The sequence below is a fragment of the Aethalodelphis obliquidens genome, unplaced genomic scaffold, assembly GCF_003676395.1.
Source record: "Aethalodelphis obliquidens isolate GAN/ISIS:26980383/991018 unplaced genomic scaffold, ASM367639v1 scaffold35, whole genome shotgun sequence".
In the NCBI taxonomy this organism is placed as follows: Eukaryota; Metazoa; Chordata; class Mammalia; order Artiodactyla; family Delphinidae; genus Aethalodelphis; species Aethalodelphis obliquidens.
In genome coordinates this window covers 19,937,376-19,959,623 of record NW_020837979.1, presented here as the reverse complement: position 1 = coordinate 19,959,623, position 22,248 = coordinate 19,937,376, and the positions used below count along the sequence as shown (strand labels likewise).

At 38.9% G+C, this 22,248-nt stretch overlaps 1 long non-coding RNA gene across 1 annotated transcript; it reads right to left on the bottom strand.

Annotated features, from left to right (window-relative positions):
* Positions 1-2,314: 2,314 nt before the first annotated feature.
* Positions 2,315-21,279, bottom strand: LOC113631976 (uncharacterized). Its single transcript, XR_003437600.1, has 3 exons — positions 21,250-21,279; positions 5,390-5,394; positions 2,315-2,435 (listed from the first exon to the last, which is right to left on the bottom strand). It is a non-coding gene; the product is annotated as an uncharacterized LOC113631976 (long non-coding RNA).
* Positions 21,280-22,248: the final 969 nt, after the last annotated feature.

Sequence of the window (22,248 nt, the reverse complement as noted above, 5' to 3'; positions counted from 1 at the left end):
ACTCTGCATTCAATGAAGTTTGTTGACCATTCTCACTAGACTTGAGCTGAAGGACAGGATCCCATGCCCCAGTACCCTCTTGAGTGGAACTCACAGCACACAAGGAGCTCCCTCCAAAATGTCCTTTTCCTTTCACCATGCACCCTCAACCCTCTTTGACTCAATGTGAGGTGTTCAAGAATTGTGGAAATACTTTTCTAGCTAAATCACTTGAAAATTTCCAATTTGATCTGTTACCTCTCTTTGAAATGTTATATCTTCATATTTTACCGCTTCATGTGGAATTTCAGATCTAAAACAATACACTCACCAGAATGTAGAATTCTAGAGCTCCCAATGATTCTCTCTCAGAAGTTTTTAGATATTGCTGCATTGTTTTCTAGCATTTCATATTGCAAATATAAAACCAAGTTCCTGTCTGATTTTTATTTCTCTCTCTCTCCCCTTCCCTCCCTCCCTCTATTTCTATCTCTCTTTCTCTTTTTCTTACTGTATGCATTTAGGACATTTATTTTTTCCATGGGAATTCATAAACTTAATCTGAATTTTTCAGTCTAAAGACTCAAATCTTTCTTCGATTCAGGGAAATTATCTTCTATTATACTCTTTAAATTATTAATTCTATGGTATTCACTTTGTGCTGTCTTTCTGTAAATTCTATTGATAGCATATAGATATCAAGATTCTCAGATATATCTTTCTCATCCTTTTTCTGATTTCAATTTATTATTCCTCTGAATTCTTATATAATTCCTCAAGTTAATTTACTAATCTCTGTTAGAAACATCCATTCTGTTCACTGTGTGTATGCTTCTGGTTAATTTTGGCAATAATGTTTCATACTATGCATTCTGATATTCCATTTTTTCCTTTTTCCATGGCAACATGGTCTCTTCTAATGCAGCAACCACTTGAATTTCATTGAGAAAATGATTTTCAATTTTCTTGAGTTTACCCTGGTTTATTGTGTTAATCTCATCATTTTGAGGGTCAATTGGTTTCCTTTCAGCTGATAATTCTTTTCAGTCTTATGATAAATATTTAATTCTCTGATTATATACTTACTCCAAATTAATGTCTTTAATGCAGTATTTTAAAAAATGGACCAAAGGCAAGTGGCTATCATCTTTTATTTCAATGGAAATATTATAATTCATCCCCAGAACTGCAAAAGTCACACTAATTTTTCACATGAATAAAAAAAAGTTCTAAACCTAATTATGAATAAAGTGAACATTAAAGAGCACTTTCACCAGCCCCTGATTAAAATGCAATTATAATTCTTTCATTAGAAGAAATTATGTGAGCTACACAAAATCATTGTGGATAAAGTGCCTCTGAATTTTCCCTCTAGCAAAATGCATCCTAAAAGTATGTTTTCTATAATTATACATTAATGAAAAGACAACAAAAAGATGCTCTGCTTCTCCTCATAGTCACTGTCCCTCTCCTTTTGCTTTGTCATTTTCAAAATGATGATAATCTGGAGAAGGAAATTTTTGTTTAGTCATGAACAGGACAAATCTAGGTGTGCTGAGGCAGTGAGAGAGGGTAGTGGGCAAAGTCCCTTTTCCCAAGATGATAAAGAAGGCAAAAAAGTAGTTAATAATACTGTATTGTGCACTTAAAAATTTGTTAAGGGGGTAGATCTTGTGTTAAGTGTTCTTACTACACACGCACACACACGTGTGTGTGTGCACACACACACACAGACCCACACAGTTACACACAAAAAAGCCAAAAGGGCATGAGGAAATTTGTGGAGGTGATGGACATGTTTATTACCATGAGGGTGATGATGTTTTCACAGGTATTTCTATATGTCCAAACTCATCAAATTGTATATTTTAAATATTTAGAGGGGTTTTGTATATCAGCTATACCTCACTAAAGTTTTTGTAGGTAGATAGATAGATAGACAGAGAGATGATAGATAGATAAACGGTAGATAGACTTTGTGAAACAAAAAAGAAAAAAGGTCAGATGGAAGAGGTGAGTGCTAAAGCACTCCCCACTACTGACTCTGTTCCCTGAACACACTCCAGAGCTGTCTGTTTGATTTGATTAATAGAAAGTTTAGAGGAGGAGGAGAAGCAATTGAAGAGTGGGCTGGTGTTTATTATATGGAAGAGGCCAGATATATGTTACCTAGCAAAAAGAAATCTTAGGACCTCCCTCGTGGCACAGTGGTTAAGAATCTGCCGGCCAGTGCAGGAGACACAGGTTTGAGCCCTGGTCCAGGAAGATCCCACATGCCGCGGAGCAACTAAGCTCATGCACCCCAACTACTGACCTTGTGCTCTAGAGCCTGCAACCCACAACTACTGAGCCCGTGTGCCACAACTACTGAAGCCTATGGCCTAGAGCCCGTGCTCTGCAGCAAGAGAAGCCACTGCAATAAGAAGTCCACTCACTACAACAAAGATTAGCCCCTGCTCAGCGTGACTCGAGAAAACCTGCACACAGCAACGAAGACCCAACACAGCCATAAATAAAAAATATATATTTTAAAAATGAAATCTTAAACCTATACTAGACTACACCCAAAATAAAAATGACACTTTCAGTCAGCTGAGCTGAGTAGATCATGTTGTGCCATAGATTCTGAGTGAGAATTTTATTATTTTGCACAATAGAAAAATATTATGTATTTATTAGAAAAATGATAAACTGTAATAAAGGATGCTATAGTGTATTTATGTTACTTTCAGCTGAAGATTAAAATAGTAGAGACTCTTTCCCAAAGGGAAGGTCATCAAGAATTTTTAAATGAAGTGAACAAAAGCTAGTCTTGTGATTTTAATCTCTAGCTGACAACAAAGGGCTAAAAGGATTAGGAGCCGGAGATTAAAGGATAAGCACATTTCCTTGAAGAGATGGTCCTACCTCTCTCCCCCACACACAGGGGGTTAGAGGGTGACTTCTCCAAAGTTCAGCTCTAGTGGGAAGTGACTCAACTTCATCTCAGAGAGTTTGAACTGTGCACCAGTGATTTGGAAAGAGTGGGCTGGTTCTTGGCTGAAGCCTGAGACATGGAAAGGGTCAGGAATGTGGCTGCTCAGCTACTCTGGTGTTGGCATATTGGGATCACCGTGAATTACAAAATATTTTTTTAATATTTATTTGGCTGTGCTCGGTCTTAGTTGCGGCATGGGGGATCTTTAGTTGTGGCATGCAGGATCTAATTCCCTAATCAGGGATTGAACCCGGGCCACCAGCATTGGGAGCATGGAGTCTTAACCACTGGACCACCATGGAAGTCCCGAATTACCAAATCTTACCCAAGCAAAATTGTTTTCTCTGAACCAGATGTGGGTCACGTGCCCAAGAATGCTAGCATCAAATTTTTCCAGTTCCGGTCTTAGGAGTTCTACTTGAAGAGGTGGAAAGACCATAATGGAAAGGAGCTAAAGGAGGAGTCAGCAGCAACCAGCCAGAACAAAGGAATTCATTTTTGCCAAGAGAACTGCAGATAGTGGGAATGAAGGAACACTGATATTAACAGTCAAGAAAGAGTAGAAGAGTACTTCTCACCCAAGGGCAATTCCCTCCCCCAGGGATAGTTGGCAATGTCTGGAGACAGGTTTGGTTATCACAATTTGGGGAGATGGGGAATTGTGTGGGCAATGCTACTGGTATCTAGTGGGCAGAGGCAAGGGATGCTGCTAAACACCATTCAATGTACAGGACAGCCCCTTAACAACAGAGATTTATACAGCAAAATGTCAATAGTGCCAAGGTTGCGAAACTGTGGGCTAGAGCATGCTGACTTAACAATCTCCAAATCTTAGTGGTTTATAACACAAAGGTTTATTTCTCGTGTGTACAAGGTGTCCATTGCAGTTTGGCTGTGGCTCTGTTCTGTGTGTCTTCGTGGTAGAATCCAGTCTCCATCTAAAACATCACCAGTCAACATGGTAAAGCAAAAAGAAACATGTTCGACAATATACTAACTTTTAAAACTTCTGGTAGAAACGACACACATCTTTCCAAAGCAAGTCCCCTTGTCTACTGGTTATCTAATACTGTGTAGCAAATTACCCCAGAATTCAGTAGTTTAAAACAACACACAGTCATAATCTATTAGTATTCGTGGGTCAATAACCAGGCATAGCTTAGCTGAGTCCTCTTCTTCAAGGTCTCTTAAGAGCTGCAATCAAAGTGTCAGGCAGGGCCACAGTCATTCCAGATGTCAAATGGGACAGGATCTGCTCTTGAGCTCACTCAATGGTTACTAGTGGGATTCAGTACCTCATGCGCTGTTGGACTGAAAGTGTCAGTTGCTAGAGGTTGCCCTTGGTTCCTTGCCAGGTGCCCCTCTCCACCAGAACAAACATGCATGAAGAGCCAAAGAGAGAATGCCAACAAGCTAGAAGTCAGAGTCTTTCATAACCTTATAATGCAAGTGACGTTGTATGACTCTTCTATTCATTTCAAGCAAGTCCACAGTCAAGATGCAGCCCACAGTCAAGAGAAGAGAATTACACAAGGAGTAATTATCACTTCAGTGTTCCTGAATTCAACAGGGCAGGATGTTTCATCCTTTCACACAAAGGGTACCACATAGAGCAAACCTAAAATGAGTAATACAACCTGCCTTTGCAAACATTTTCCTCTTTCCTACTTCAGTGGGCTTAAACTGGGGGAGAAGTGAAGTTCTACCTTTAAATCCTGGTTTTACGTTTTTGAATATTGCATTGAACTGGATACATGAATTTCTGAAATGAGAGATAAAACTATGCTTTATGACTCAGAGTAATCAGAGGACCTTATATCACCTAAGAGCAATCCAAAGGGTTATAGGGCCTCCCACAAATTTCTCTCAGGGGAATGATATAAACTAGGCACAGAGGAAGGCAAACACAAAGTTGCATCATATACATGAGTCCACTTGTTCATTCTTTTACTCAACACTGTACATTTATTACCTATTATGGGCCAGGCTTATCCTAGGCATGGGAAAACAACAAATAAATAGGACAAAAATTCCTGTCCTCACAGAGCTTATGTTCAAATGGGATTGGGAGAGACAAAAGACTCTCAAAGAAATAGTCTAAGTATATAGTATTTTAAATGATGATTAGTCCTATAGAAATATGTAAAAGAGGGAAAGAGATGGGAAATGCTATTTTTCTAGAGGTAAAGAAAGTCCTCCCTAAAAGAGATGAAACTATGAGCCTTGTGAATATCTGAAAAAAAGCTCATTCAATGTAATGTTTATATATTCTTCCAAGGAGTTATTTTGAACATCAACATAAAACACCATAATGGTAAGTCCAGAAAGCAAGAGACTTCTGCATTTAAAAACATATGTATGATTTGTTTGGAAACAGTAGCTGATATGGCTTTCATGAGCAGTTAGCTAGACTGCTGAATCCTTTTTGCAGACCTTGCCTTAACCTCAGAGAGTGATGAGTCGGGGTCAGTTGACTGACTCCTACCCTGAACCATGGAAACTAAATGTAGAATTCTTGCCACGTACAGCTAGGAGGAATGAAGTGTGTGTGTGTGTGTGTGTGTGTGTGTGTGTGTGTGTGTGTGTGTAATGTTCTTTTTTGTTTCACCATGATTGATCTTCCTTTCAGGGTACCAGCTAGAAGTAGGTGATCCATCTGGACTTCCTCTGAAAGAGTCAGTTGCCTGAGACAGACAGAAGATGGACAGCCTTCTCCCCAGGTGTGTTGGACAGTGATGCTCTTACAGGTAAGCGCTCCCTGAGGCAGCTGGTGACTGTGGGTCATCCTCGGCATAGGAGTCCACAGGAAGCTTCTCTGGAGCTTGGCAGGCAATGGTACATCTGTGGCACTTTGCTTTCCCCCTCCTCACCCCTCTTACCTCATTCTTGCTTGAAAACTCCTTAAGATTTTCACTGGTTGAGTGATATCCTTTATAGTTTCTCCTAAAGAGAACAGAACTTTTCTTTATATTACCTGTATTATCTTGACAGGAATTTGAGAAAAAGGGAGATTTTAACCCCGACATAGGTCATACTTTTTTGCCAGAAAATGTTTGTGTTGCTATATGAAAAGAGCTGGAAATGAAACATATGTCATATATCTCTATCTGTCTCTATCTGTATGAAGATTATAGATGGATATATAGAAAAACAGACTAAATGGCTAACAGTTGTTACTTTGTGCCGTAAAAAAATACACTTCCTTTTTAAAACCTACTTGTACATTTAAATTTACCTACTATGGTCAAGCAATGCTTTTATACTAATAAAAAACAATAAAATTTTTCTTTTAATTCAAATAAATGATAGAATCACAGCATACAATTTATTTGGGGACTGTGCATCTAAGAGAGGAGCTATTTTAAACTAAGGGTTAGCAAGAAATAAGTAGCTTTGAGATTCATGTTATAGTGTTGCCATTGATGCTTAACAAAAGTGTTTCTACCTAACAAATTAACATACTATGCCCTGTGCACATTACAAACTTATTTGGGGACAATCATAAAAAACTACATTTTTTATAGTGCTTTTAAGTTTGCAAATTGCTTTGACATTTCATTTCATTTGACCACCCTGATGACCACATTAAAACAAAGTCAGGTTTTATTAACCCTGTTTGGGTGACGAAAAAGAGGCGCAGAGCATTCCATGACATTGACAATAGCAAAGACTGACTGCCAAGCCGCTGCTTTCTCTACCTGATGACTTTGAGTGAGCTGGATGGTAGCAATGGAGGAGGCAAAATCCCCCAGTAGCTCAGGTAGGGTCTCATTCCTCAGTGTAGGAAGCATCTTACCTTTATTTCAGTCCCGTGAATCTCTTTTCATGTTTTGAAATATGATTTTCACAGGAGAAGTCTCATGAATAAGCCTCTCTCTCTAAATAGGAAATTAATAAATTTTTCATCTTGTATATCTCATAAACTATTTCTTAGAGGAAATAACATTAAACTTAGAGAAACTGATGAGGTTTTTCTGGTAACTATGTTACAATTAGAAAGCAGAAAAATTCTTGACCAGAGAAAGCATAGGAATTGATTTAGAATAATTATGACTCAAATAAAAGAAAAGCAATATTTAAAATAATTTGATTGTATTAATAGGCAGAAAATTCAGTCAAGAGTAACTTTAGTATTTGTGTTTAGTATTAGTACAGTATTTAGTATTTAGTAACTAATATAATTTAAATAGAGAACAATATTTTAGGCCTGATTTGTAGCAACAATTTTGAAGAAAAGTGTTTTAGCAAATCAAGCTATACATGGCTATACATGGATAGCCCCATATACAGAAGGAGTAGGTATATATTTACTTCATAGAGTTTCTGCTTAATTATCTTGGTTAATAAGAGGAAAATATATACACAAATATGTTACTTTTTTTTTCAACTTGGCCAATAACTCCTAAATAATTTAACAGATGCACTAACATGTAAGCAATTATCTTAACTATTTGGGGATTTAACCAGTTTCTGTTTTCATCCCGTAACCATAGATTTGATGATTAATGTGAAATCAGTAAGAGGCTGATAGCAAGTCTAAGGGGGAAGAAAGATTGGGAATATTCTACGTATTGCAAAATAACCTATCTTTAATAGTTTTAATCTTAAGTAGGGGTGGCAGAAGTTCTATAAGAGGAACTCCATCAAGACTTTCTTTCCCATACACACATGCTGCTTCTCACAAAACTGGCAGAGACTAATTCCATCAGCCTTGAATCAGGAATGGCCTGAATGGTTTGCTTGATCAGTAAGACATAGTAGGCATCCTGGGTCTCCTAAGCCTAGCTAACAAGAAGTCTTGTAGCACCCTCTGGAGCCTCTTGGAGCACTTATCTGTAACACTCCATCTGGGAACCTGGGTGGCATGCTGGGAGAGGCCCAAGCCACCCAGAGAGACAATGTGCTCTGGTGGTCAGCCCCAGTTGAGCTCTTAGCCTTTGGCCAGCATCACATGAGTTGGCCGTCTTGGACATTCGACCCATTTGAGCCTTCAGATGACTCCAACCCCAGCCACCATCTCATCACAACCAGGCTCAGCCCTGAGTGAGGACCAACCTGTTCAGCTCAGCCAACCCAGAAAACCATGAGAATAATAAACGGCTACTTTAAGTAGTCATGTTTTAGGGGGTAATTTGTTATATGGAAGTAGGTAACTAAATGTGGTTTGAATATTAAGTAACTAATAAGTTAAAAACTAAAGCAAAATCCTCATTTAACTGAGTAGCTACCAAAATTGTTAGGCCAGTAAACTTTAGCTTGTAGTAATGTAGACATTGGGTCCATCAGAATCTTGCTGGATTCCACTACAGTTTTTGCATAGTTATGTAGTATATTTCTACTGGACCCTTTTCCTCAAACAACAATTCCTTAAAATTATTTTTAATGGTATAATGTTCTTCCTTTGACTCTACCCCCATGTTATTGGTTTCATCACTTTCTTATCCCTCCTCAAGAAACTTCTCCCTTCTCTGCTCCCACTAGTTTTTGGCCTCCATTTCCTTGTTTCAGTTCTAATTCTTAACTATTGTTTATGCTTCCATCATTCTACTAAAATTGCATCTCCAAAGTTATCCATAATACTTTAGTTGCTAATCTAATTAGCCTTTCCTTTTTTCACAGCCCCACTTTATCTCTGTAGCATGTAAACAAGTTGACAGCTTCTTTATTCTTTATTCTCTTTTATATTGACTTCCATGGCATGTTGGGGCCCCTCTGCATTGCTCTGACTGGTTCTCTTCTGTTATGTGCTCTGTTTCTTATTGCTCCCTTAAATGTAAGCATGTTTCATGGTCTCCCTCTTTCTCTTATTCTCAGTCTGATCTCTGTCCTGTTATTCGTTCTCATGATTTCCTTTATAAGGATGACATGCCAATTGACATCAACTCCTGTTCATTTTCCTGATCTTTAGGCACAAAATATGTCCTGGAACTACATTTTAAACACAAAAGACTGGAGTCCTATTAGATGGTATTAATATAGTATTATATTCAGGAGATCCTGGGATGCTTGAATCTCTTTTTCATCTTACCATCCTTCCTCTCTATGATTTCATAGATTAAGAATATACTTATACAAGAATAATGGCAAATGACAGTGGTTGAGAGTCCACCTGCTGATGCAGGGGACACGGGTTCGTGCCCCGGTCCAGGAAGATCCCACATGCCATGGAGCGGCTGGGCCCATGAGCCATGGCCGCTGAGCCTGCGTGTCTGGAGCCTGTGCTCCACAACGGGAGAGAGGCCACAACAGTGAGAGGACCACGTACCGCAAAAAAAGAAAAAAAAGAAAAATGGCAATGAGAAATAAGACATCACTTATTTATTATGATCTAGCCTTGTACCCATAGTCAATGAAGGGCTTTCTGATAAACAGGGCTTAGGGCTGAGGTCTAAGAAAACACTAAATCTTAACATCAATCAGTACCAACTTTAAACAATGTTGGTTTTGTTTTGTTATTGCAGAAGAGAAAATATAAGATAACTACATCTACTCCAAGGAGGTGAAACCTGACTCAGTTTGATCCATTATTTGAGTGAAAAGAAATGCCTGAGAATTAGAGAAAGAAAAGAAAACAGAGTGAGGTATGTCTATGTTTATTGACTTCTGAAGCACCTGTGACCCCGTTTATAAGTAACTATAGCAAAATCATTATTCTGCAGTCTGACCCAATTAGATTAGTGTTCCCTTTACCCAGAAGTGGGGATATGTGGAGAGTGGGCATGAACAAGAAAGCAAGATCTACTCCAGCGTCCAGGTCTTGGTTTCCTCTGCAAGGAATGCCCATACCTGCCCATCTAATCATGATTATAAATGTCATTTTATGTGTTGGTCCTTCCTCTGTATTCTGCTGTTTGCTTGCTTAATATTCTAAGACTGAAGCCCAGCTCACTCATCTGGTGGCCTAGTTCTTTCCAATACCGTCAATAAAATATGCTGTGTCTTGTCTTCAATATTTCCAACCATTCTGTAGAGACATGCCTTGATATTCCCAGATCTCGATATTGCTCTGACTGTGTATAGTATATATACTCTCCACAACTTCTTGCTCTCTTACCCTTCCTATAGAATCAGAATTCAGGCTTGTATGAAAATGCCAAAGTTTGGCAAATTCTTTGATCTTGTGCACTGAAACACTTACCTGCCCTTGCTGTGGGTAATTCTGTGTCTGGGTTGGGTTTTTTATTTTCTTTGGAGACTGGGGCTCTGATACTCCTCTGTAGCCACTTGTCATTGAGTGCCTCATGTCCAATCCTGAGTCTTTGATGATAAAGTCAATGTGAGTCAACAGGGCTATAAGGACAACAAGAAAAGAGCTTCCACCTTAAATTGCATCAATACGTTATATGTTTAGTATTTGGAGACTTCAGTTGATGTTTCCCTTCCTCTCCCAATAATTTCTGCTGAAAACATGACCATCCACCATTCAGACAGCTAAGCAACAAAGGAGCTATTGTTACATGGAAGGACTATTACAACAGAGCACAAGAGGAGAAAAAAGAGTATGATCAATGGTTATTGATGTTTTTGAAATGCAAAGATTTGAAATTTTGGAGCTTTTTACACATAGGTCCTAGGCTTTAAAGTTCATGTCAGAAATAATACATTTTGAAGAAGACATATCGATTTAAAGCTTTTCATTTTTCTGTGGGTCTTGAGAAATTTTGTAATCCCTTAGAGGAGAAAAAGATGATAGGAGAACAGGCAGGTTAGGGAGTCCTTTAAGAGCGGGATTTTGGGGATACACTTCCCAGCAGAGTCCAGGAGTATACAACTCCCATATTCTCCCAATGTCCAGTATGACATAAGCATATAGTGGTAGAAATGGTTGCATAAACTGTCATGGCACATACAAGTTCTACAAAACTGAAGATGATTATCATATCAGAGAAAGCTTCCCATCAAAGCACAGAAATGGGTAAAGAAATCCCAAGAGTTATAGAGGAAGTAGAAGAGATGTGACTAAAATTTGGAATTCACTGGGTCATCTTTCAATAACATGTTATGTGCCTACTCTGTGCACAGGTCAGAACTTTGCTTCTTTTAAGTCTATTATTTTATTCTAATTACTATGTGTTTTATTTATAGTTCAACTTGCATACTGTTTTGAAGCCCATGACAAAGTGACTATAAAAAGACTATAATGTCACATCAGTTTGACAGTGGACAATAGAAGAATTGTTCTGGTGTCCGCTATCCCAAGTCTATATGCAGCTGAAATCTTTGGTTGTTAGTAATCTTAGGTAATTTGAACATATTTATTGGGAAAACATCTTAAAAAACCAAGAAAATTTAGATTTAAGTAGCCATAGTTAACAGAATTCAAGGACAAGAAACAGAAACCATGTCAAGCACAAAGGGGTTTACTAGGGGAATTGGGATTTTACACAATCTTGGGAATTTATACCTCTTGGGTGACCAGGTGCATTCTCAACAAGCAGTAATATTTTGAGAGAAATTTTTGTTTCTGAGCAGTAACTCTCAACAGTGGGCTTAAAATATTCAGTAAACCACCTTGTAAACAGATGTGCTGTCATCCAGACTTTGTAGTTCCACTTGTAGAGCACAGGCAGAGTTGAGTTAGCATAATTCTTAAAGGCTCTAGGATTTTCAGAATGGTAAATGAGCAGTAGCTTCAACTTAGAGTCACCAACTGCATTAGCCCCTAAGAAGAAAGTCAGTCTGCCCTTTGGAACTTTGAAGCCAGGCTACTCTCTAGCTATGAAAGTCCTAGATGGCATCTTCTTCCAAAAGAAGGCTGTTTCAGCTGCATTGAAACTCTGTTGTTTAGTGTAGCCACCTTCATTAATTATCTTAGGTCGATCTCCTGGATAACTTGCTGTAGATTCTGCATCAGCACTTGCTACTTCGCCTTTCACTTTTATTATAATAGAGATGGGTTCTTTCCTTAAACCTTATGAACCAACCTCTGCTAGCTTCAAACTTTTCTTTTGCAACTTCCTGACCTCTCTCAGACTTCATAGAATTAAAGAGAGTTAGGGCCTTGCTCTGGATTAGGCTCTGGTTTAAGGGAATGTTGTGGCTGGTTTGATATTCTACCTAGACCACTAAAACTTCCTCTGTTATCAGCAATAAGGCTGTTTCACTTTCTTTTTTTTTTTTTTTTTTTTAATATGTCTTTTTTTTTTACCATCTTTATTGGGGTATAATTGCTTTACAATGGTGTGTTAGTTTCTGCTTTATAACAAAGTGAATCAGTTATACATATACATATGTTCCCAAATCTCTTCCCTCTTGTGTCTCCCTCCCTCCCACCCTCCCTATCCCACCCCTCCAGGCAGTCACAAAGCACCAAGCCGATATCCCTGTGCCTTGCGGCTGCTTCCCACTAGCTATCTACCTTAGGTTTGTTAGTATATATATGTACATGCCTCTCTCTTGCCCTGTCACAGCTCACCCTTCCCCCTCCCCATATCCTCAAGTCCGTTCTCCAGTAGGTCTGTGTCTTCATTTCTGTCTTACCCCTAGGTTCTTCATGACACTTTTTTTTTTATTAAATTCCATATATCTGTGTTAGCATACGGTATTTTTCTCTCTCTTTCTGACTTACTTCACTCTGTATGACAGACTCTAGGTCTATCCACCTCATTACAAATAGCTCAATTTCGTTTCTCTTTATGGCTGAGTAATATTCCATTGTATATATGTGCCACATCTTCTTTATCCATTCATCCGATGATGGGCTTTTAGATTGTTTCCATCTCTGGGCTATTGTAAATAGAGCTGCAATGAATATTTTGGTACATGACTCTTTTTGAATTTTGGTTTTCTCAGGGTATATGCCCAGTAGTGGGATTGCTGGGTCATATGGTAGCTCTATTTGTAGTTTTTTAAGGAACCTTCATACTGTTCTCCATAGTGGCTGAACCAATTCACATTCCCACCAGCAGTGCAAGAGTGTTCCCTTTTCTCCACACCCTCTCCAGCATTTATTGTTTCTAGATTTTTTGATGATGGCCATTCTGACTGGTGTCAGATGATATCTCATTGTAGTTTTGATTTGCATTTCTCTAATGATTAATGATGTTGAGCATTCTTTCATGTGTTTGTTGGCAGTCTGTATATCTTCTTTGGAGAAATGTCTATTTAGGTCTTCTGCCCATTTTTGGATTGGGTTGTTTGTTTTCTTGTTATTGAGCTGCATGAGCTGCTTGTAAATTTTGGAAATTAATCCTTTGTCAGTTGCTTCATTTGCAAATATTTTCTCCCATTCTGAGAGTTGTCTTTTGGTCTTGTTTTTTGCTGTGCAAAAGCTTTGAAGTTTCATTAGGTCCCATTTGTTTATTTTTGTTTTTATTTCCATTTCTCTAGGAGGTGGGTCAAAAAGGATCTTGCTGTGATTTATGTCATAGAGTGTTCTGCTTATGTTTTCCTCTAAGAGTTTGATAGTTTCTGCCCTTACATTTAGGTCTTTAATCCATTTTGAGCTTACTTTTGTGTATGGTGTTAGGGAGTGATCTAATCTCATAGTTTTACATGTACCTGTCCAGTTTTCCCAGTACCACTTATTGAAAAGGCTGTCCTTTCTGCACTGTACATTCCTGTCTCCTTTATCAAAGATAAGGTGGCCATATGTGCATGGGTTTATCTCTGGGCTTTCTATCCTGTTCCACTGAACTATCTTTCTGTTTTTGTGACAGTACCATACTGTCTTGATTACTGTAGCTTTGTAGTATAGTCTGAAGTCAGGGAGCCTGATTCCTCCAGCTCCGTTTTTCATTCTCAAGATTGCTTTGGCTATGCAGGGTCTTTTGTATTTCCATACAAATTGTGGAACTTTTTGTTCTACTTCTGTGAAAAATGCCAGTGGTAGTTTGACAGGGATTGCATTGAATCTATAGATGGCTTGGGTAGAAGAGTCATCTTCACATTGTTGATTCTTCCAATCCAAGACCATGGTATATCTCTCCATCTATTTGTATCATCTTTAATTTCTTTCATCAGTGTCTTATAATTTTATACATACAGGTCTTTTTTCTCCTTAGGTAGGTTTATTCCTAGATATTTTATTCTTTCTGTTGCAATGGTAAATGGGAGTGTTTTCTTGATTTCACTTTCAGATTTTTCATCATTAGTGTATAGGAATGCCAGAGATTTCTGTGCATTAATTTTGTATCCTGCTACTTTACCAAATTCATTGATTAGCTCTAGTAGTTTTCTGGTAGCATCTTTAGGATTCTCTATGTATAGTATCACGTCATCTGCAAACAGTGACAGCTTTACTTCTTCTTTTCCGATTTGGATTCCTTTTATTTCTTTTTCTTCTCTGATTGCTGTGGCTAAAACTTCCAAAACTATGTTGAATAAGAGTGGTGAGAGTGGGCAACCTTGTCTTGTTCCTGATCTTAGTGGAAATGCTTTCAGTTTTTCACCATTGAGGATGATGTTGGCTGTGGGCTTGTCATATATGGCCTTTATTATGTTGAGGAAAGTTCCCTCTATGCCTACTTTCTGCAGTGTTTTTATCATAAATAGGTGTTGAATTTTGTCGAAAGCTTTCTCTGCCTCTATTGAGATGTTCATATGGTTTTTCTCCTTCAACTTGTTAATATGGTTTATCACATTGATAGATTTGTGTATATTGAAGAATCCTTGCATTCCTGGAATAAACCCCACTTGATCATGGTGTATGATCCTTTTAATGTGCTGTTGGATTCTCTTTGCTAGTATTTTGTTGAGGATTTTTGCATCTATGTTTGTCAGTGATATTGGCCTGTAGTTTTCTTTGTTTGTGACATCCTTCTCTGGTTTTGGTATCAAGGTGATGGTGGCCTCATAGAAGGAATTTGGGAGTGTTCCTCCCTCTGCTATATTTTGGAAGAGTTTGAGAAGGATAGGTGTTAGCTCTTCCCTAAATGTTTGATAGAATTCGCCTGTGTAGCCACATGGTCCTGGGCTTTTTTTTGTTGGAAGATTTTTAATCACAGTCTCAATTTCAGTGCTTGTGACTGGTCTGTTCATATTTTCTATTTCTTCCTGATTCAGTCTTGGCAGGTTGTGTATTTCTAAGAATTTGTCCATTTCTTCCAGGTTGTCAATTGTATTGGCATAGAGTTGCTTGTAGTAATCTCTCATGATCTCTTTTATTTCTGCAGTGTCAGTTGTTACTTCTCCTTTTTCATTTCTAATTCTATTGATTTGAGTCTTCTCCCTTTTTTTCTTGATGAGTCTGGCTAATGGTTTATCTATTTTGTTTATCTTCTCAAAGAACCAGCTTTTTGTTTTATTGATCTTTGCTATTGTTTCCTTCATTTCTTTTTCAATTATTTCTGATCTGATTTTTATGATTTCTCTCCTTCTGCTAACTTTGGGGGATTTTTGTTGTTGTTCTTCTTTCTCTAATTGCTTGAGGTGCAAAGTTAGGTTGTTTATTCGAGATGTCTCCTGCTTCTTAAGGTGGGCCCAGAGATAAACCCATGCACATATGGCCACCTTATCTTTGATAAAGGAGACAGGAATGTACAGTGCAGAAAGGACAGCCTCTTCAATAAGCTTCCCTCTTAGAACTGCTTTTGCTGCATCCCATAAGTTTTGGGTCGTTGTGTCTCCATTGTCATTTGTTTCTAGGTATTTTTTTTATTTCCTCTTTGATTTCTTCAGTGATCATTTTGTTATTAAGTAGTGTATTGTTTAGCCTCCATGTGTTTGTATTTTTTACAGATCTTTCCCTGTAATTGATATCTAGTATCATAGTGTTGTGGTCGGAAAAGATACTTGATACAATTTCAATTTTCTTAAATTTACCAAGGCTTAATTTGTGACCCAAGATATGATCTATCCTGGAGAATATTCCATGAGCACTTGAGAAAAATGTGTATTCTGTTGTTTTTGGATGGAGTGTCCTATAAATATCAATTAAGTCCATCTTGTTTAATGTATCATTTAAAGCTTGTGTTTCCTTATTTATTTTCATTTTGGATGATCTGTCCATTGGTGAAAGTGGGGTGTTAAAGTCCCCTCCTTATGAATGTGTTACTGTTGATTTCCCCTTTTATGGCTGTTAGTATTTGCCTTATGTATTGAGGTGCTCCTATGTTGGGTGCATAAATATTTATAATTGTTATATCTTCTTCTTGGATCGATCCCTTGATCATTATGTAGTGTCCTTCTTTGTCTCTTCTAACAGTCTTTGTTTTAAAGTCTATTTTGTCTGATATGAGAATTGCTACTCCAGCTTTCTTTTGGTTTCCATTTGCATGAAATACCTTTTTCCATCCCCTTACTTTCAGTCTGTATGTGTCTCTAGGTCTGAAGTGGGTCTCTTGTAGACAGCATATATATGGGTCTTGTTTTTGTATCCATTCAGCCAATCTATGTCTTTTGGTGGGAGCATTTAGTCCATTTACATTTAAGGTAAATATCGATCTGTATGTTCCTATTCCCATTTTCTAAATTGTTTTGTGTTCGTTATTATAGGTATTTTCCTTCTCTTGTGTTTTTTGCCTAGAGAAGTCCCTTTAGCATTTGTTGTAAAGCTGGTTTGGTGGTGCTGAACTCTCTCAGCCTTTGCTTGTCTGTAAAGGTTTTAATTTCTCCATCAAATCTGAATGAGATCCTTGCTGGGTAGAGTAATCTTGGTTGTAGGTTTTCCTCCTTCATCACTTTCAGTATGTCCTGCCACTCCCTTCTGGCTTGCAGAGTTTCTGCTGAGATATCAGCTGCTAACCTTATGGGGATTCCCTTGTGTGTTATTTGTTGTTTTTCCCTTGCTGCTTTTAATATGCTTTCTTTGTATTTAATTTTTGACAGTTTGATTAATATGTGTCTTGGCGTATTTCTCCTTGGATTTATCCTGTATGGGACTCTCTGTGCTTCCTGGACTTGATTAACTATTTCCTTTCCCATATTAGGGAAGTTTTCAACTATAATCTCTTCAAATATTTTCTCAGTCCCTTTCTTTTTCTCTTCTTCTTCTGGAACCCCTATAATTCAAATGTTGTTGTGTTTAATGTTGTCCCCGCAGTCTCTGAGACTGTTCTCAGTTCTTTTCATTCTTTTTTCTTTATTCTTCTCTGCAGTAGTTATTTCCATTATTTTATCTTCCAGGTCACTTATCCGTTCTTCTGCCTCAGTTATTCTGCTATTGATCCCATCTAGAGTATTTTTCATTTCATTTATTGTGTTGTTCATCATTGTTTGGTTCATCTTTAGTTCTTCTAGGTCCTTGTTAAATGTTTCCTGCATTTTGTCCATTCTATTTCCAAGATTTTGGATCATCTTTACTATCATTATTCTGAATTCTTTTTCAGGTAGACTGCATATTTCCTCTACATTTGTTAGGTCTGGTGCATTTTTATCTTGCTCCTTCATCTGCTGTGTGTTTTTCTGTCTTCTCATTTTGCTTATCTTACTGTGTTTGGGGTCTCCTTTTGCAGGCTGCAGGTTCATAGTTCCCGTTGTTTTTGATGTCTGTCTCCAGTGGCTAAGGTTGTTTCAGTGGGTTGTGTAGGCTTCCTGGTGGAGGGGACTAGTGCCTGTGTTCTGGTGGATGAGGCTGGATCTTGTCTCTCTAGTGGGCAGGTCCACATCTGGTGATGTGTTTTGGGGTGTCTGTGGACTTATTATGATTTTAGGCAGCCTCTCTGCTAATGGGTGGGGTTGTGTTCCTGATTTGCTAGTTGTTTGGCATAGGTTGTCCAGCACTGTAGCTTGCTGGCCATTGAGTTAAGCTGGGTGCTGGTGTTTAGATGGAGATCTCTGGGAGATTTTCGCCATTTGATATTATGTGGAGCTGGGAGGTCTCTTGTGGACCAGTGTCCTGAAGTTGGCTCTGCCACCTCAGAGGCACAGCACTGCCTCCTGGCTGGAGCACCAAGAGCCTTTCATCCACACGGCTCAGAATAAAAGGGAGAAAAAGCAGAGAGAAAGAATTAGTAGAAGTAGGAAGAAAGAAAGAAAGAAAGAAAGAAAGAAAGAAAGAAAGAAAGAAAGAAAGAAAGAAAGAAAGAAAGAAAGGAAGGAGGGAAGGAAGGAAGGAAGAAAGAAAGAAAGAAGAAAAGAAGGAAAGAAAGGAGGGAGGGAGGGAGGAAGGAAGGAAGGAGGGAAGGAAGGAAAAAAGAAAGAAGATACATTAAAATAAAATAAAGTACAATAAAGTTATTAAATTAAAAAATAATTATTTAGCAAAAAAAAAGGGACGGATAGAACCTTAGGACAAATGGTGGAAGCAAAGCTATACGGACTAAATCTCACACAGAAGCATATACATACACACTCACAAAAAGCGGAAAAGGGGAAAAAAGTCATAAATCTTGCTCTCAAAGTCCACCTCTTCAATTTGGGATGACTTGTTGTCTATTCATGTATTCCACAGATGCAGGGTACATCAAGTTGATTGTGGAGCTTTAATCCGCTGCTTCTGAGGCTGCTGGGAGAGATTTCCCTTTCTCTTCTTTGTTCTCCCAGTTCACAGGGGCTCAGGTTTGGATTTGGTCCCGCCTCTGTGGGTAGGTGGCTGGAGGGCGTCTGTTTTTTGCTCAGACAGGACAGGGTTAAAGGAGCCGCTGATTCGGAGGCTCTGGCACACTCAGGCCAGGGGGAGGGAGGGGCACGGCGTGCAGGGCGGGCCTGCGGCGGCAGAGGCCAGCATGACGTTGCACCAGCCTGAGGCCCGCCGTGCGTTCTCCCGGGGAAGTTGTCCCTGGATCCCGGGAACCTGGCAGTGGCGGGCTGCACAGGCTCCGCGGAAGAGGGGTGTGGATAGTGACCTGTGCTCGCACACAGGGCCCTTGGTGGCGGCAGCAGCAGCCTTAGTGTCTCCCGCCGGTCTCTGGAGTCCGCGCTTTTAGCCGCGGCTCGCGCCCGTCTCTGGGGTTCACACTTTTAGCCGCGGCTCGTGCCCGTCTCTAGAGTTCCTTTAAGCAGTGCTCTTAAACCCCTCTCCTTGCGCACCATGAAACAAAGAGGGAATTAAAAGTCTCTTGCCTCTTGGGCTGGTGAGTGCCGGTCGGTACCGATCCTCTGTGCGGGAATCTCCCCGCTTTGCCCTCCGCACCCCTGTTGCTGTGCACTCCTCCCCGGCTCCGAATCTCCCCCCTCCGCCTCCCGTAGTCTCCGCCCGCGAAGGGGCTTCCTAGTGTGTGGGAACTTTTCCTCCTTCACAGCTCCCTCCCACTGGTGCAGGTCCCGTCCCTATTCTTTGTCTCTGTTTTTTCTTTTCTTCTTTTGCCCTACCCAGGTACGTGGGGAGTTTCTTGCCTTTTGGGAGGTCTGAGGTCTTCTGCCAGCATTTAGTAGGTGTTCTGTAGGAGTTGCTCCACGTGTAGATGTATTTCTGGTGTATCTGTGGTGAGGAAGGTGATCTCCACATCTTACTCTTCCGCCATCTTCCCTTCCACCCCCTTGTTTCACTTTCTTTTCATTCATTTGCTCACTGAAATAGCAATTTTAATTTCCTTCAAGAATTTTTCCATTTAATTCACAAGTTGGCTAACTGTTGGCACAAGAGGCCTGTCTCAGCTTTCAACATGCCTTCCTCGCTAAGCTTAATTATTTCTAGTCTTTGATTTAAAGTGAGAGACATGTGCTCTCCTTTTCAGTTGAACATTTATGGCCATTGCAGAGTTATTAATTGGCCTGATTTCAATACTGTTGTTTCTCAGTAAATAGGGGATTCTGAGGAAAGGGAGAGTGATGGGGGAAGGCTGGTGAGTGAACTAGTAAGAACACACAAAACATTTATCAATGAAGTTCACCATCTTAAATGAGCACATTTCATGGCTCCCCAAAACCATTACAGCAGTAACACCAAAAATTGCTTATCACCATAACAAGTATAACAATAATGAAAAAGTTTGAAATACTGTGAGAATTACCAAAATGTGACCCAGAGGAATCAAATGAGCAAATGTTGTTAGAAAAATGCTGCTGATGGATTTGCTTGACACAGTGTTGCCACAAACTTTCAATTTGTGAAAAACACAATATCTGTGAAGCACAACAAAGCAAAGCACAATAAAACTATGTATGCCTAGGGGCTTCCCTGGTGGCGCAATGGTTGAGAGTCTGTCTGCCGATGCAGGGGACACGGGTTCCTGCCCCGGTCCGGGAAGATCCCACATGCCACAGATCCGCTGGGCCCGTGAACCATGGCCGCTGAGCCTGTGTGTCCGGCCGGAGCCTGTGTTCCACAACGGGAGAGGCCACAACAGTGAGAGGCCCACGTACCGCAAAAAAAAAAAAAAAAAAACAACTATGTATGCCTGTATATGATGAAGCAAATTTTGCAGAACCCTAGTTGTGCAGACTTTAGCTTTGTAGCCCCTGCAGTACAGGAGGAATACTAGAAGAGGCAGAAACATGCATCTCTAGCTTCCACAGGTGCTATATTTGCTTCTATATTAGGTATGTATCTTATAACAGTTGTTATTTTGAGAGAATCAAAATCATAGTTTTAATATTTTTGTATTTAATGTCTGTAAAGCTTGCTATTTTATGTATTTATAATGTTTAAAATTATATATTTGTAAAATTTATATATTTATAATATGGCCTGTAAGAATAATAGTATTTAATTTTAAGCTTGAAATGTGTGATTATTAATTTAGACATAATATTTTGTTGAAATATTAGTACATTTACTCAGATATTGAGCTATCTAAAGGAACTTTACATTCATTGTATTTATAATTTATTTATTAGATTTATAAGAATTATTTAATAATTTGTATAGGTTTTATATCATAATCAAAGAATAAAAATTTTATGAAGGAAATCAAATTTATAAAATATATAATTATGTTTTAAAATGGTGAAAATATTGTTTTAAAAACAGGTTAAAAAATATTGCTTAGGGGCTTCCCTGGTGGCACAGTGGTTGGGAGTCGGCCTGCCGATGCGGGGGGCACGGGTTCATGCCCCGGTCCAGGAGGATCCTGCATGCCATGGAGCGGCTGGGCCCGTGGGCCATGGCCACTGGGCCTGCGCGTCCGGAGCCTGTGCTCCACGACAGGAGAGGCCACGGCGGTGAGAGGGCCGCATGCCACAAAAAAGAAAAAAATATATATATATATATATATTGCTTAGGGCTTCCCTGGTGGTGCAGTGGTTAAGCATCTGCCTGCCAATGCAGAGGACATAGGTTTGAGCCCTGGTCTGGGAAGATCTCACATGTGCGGAGCAACTAACCCCATGCACCACAACTACTTAGCCTGCACTCTAGAACCTGCGAGCCACAACTACTGAAGCCCATGCACCTAGAGCTGGTGCTCCACAACAAAAGAAGCCACTGCAATGAGAAGCCCGCACACTGCAAAGGGAGAGTAGCCCCTGATCACCGCAACTAGAGAAAGCCCACGTGCAGTAACGAAGACTCAACGTAGCCAAAAATAAATAAATAAAATAAATAAATTTTTAAAAATATATTGCTCAGAGTATACGCAAAAGTGATTGCTATATTTGAAAAATATGAGATTTGTAAGCAAAATAGAAAAAGCTTAAGAAAGAACTAGGGATTTAAATGTAACCTTTCATAATTTGAAAACTAAATCCTAAAAATGAAAAATACTACCAAATATGTAAAGAAGAATGAATAACAATTCTTCACAAACTCTTCTAAAAATTAGAGAAATGAACACTCCCCAACTAGTTCAATGAAGACATTATTGCCCTGATAGCAAAACCAGACAATGATATACGATAAAAGAAGATTACCGATCTTTATCTCTATAAATACAGGATGCAAAAATCCTCAACAAAGTGCTAAAAAAGTGAATACAGAAATATATAAAAAGGATTATATATCATCACCCAGTGACATTAATTCTAGGAAAGCAAGGTTGGTTTAATATCTAAAATCAATCAATGTAACACAACATATCAATAGATAAAAAGACAAAAGATCATCACAATAGAAGTAGAAAAAATCTTTTTTGACCAAAGCAAACACCTGTTCATCACTCAACAAACTAAAAATGGAAGGAATTTCCTTCTTAAACCTCATAAAGGGCATTTATGAAAAACCCACAGGTAATTCCCTAAAAGCAGGAACAAGATAAGGATATCTGTTCTTCCCATTGCTATTCAACACCATACTGGAAATTCTAACCAGGACAGTTTGGCATCCAGAAAAATAAATAAAATGCATCCAGATTGGAAAGGAAGCAGTAAATTTATATCAATTTGCCAGTGACATTATCTGGCATAGAGAAAATTCTAAGAAATTCTTACCAAAAAAAAAAAAAACTATTAGAAAAAGTAAATTAGTTTAATGTAGTTGCAGAATAGAAGATCAATATTCAAAAATCAATTACCTTTCTATACATTAACAATGGAAA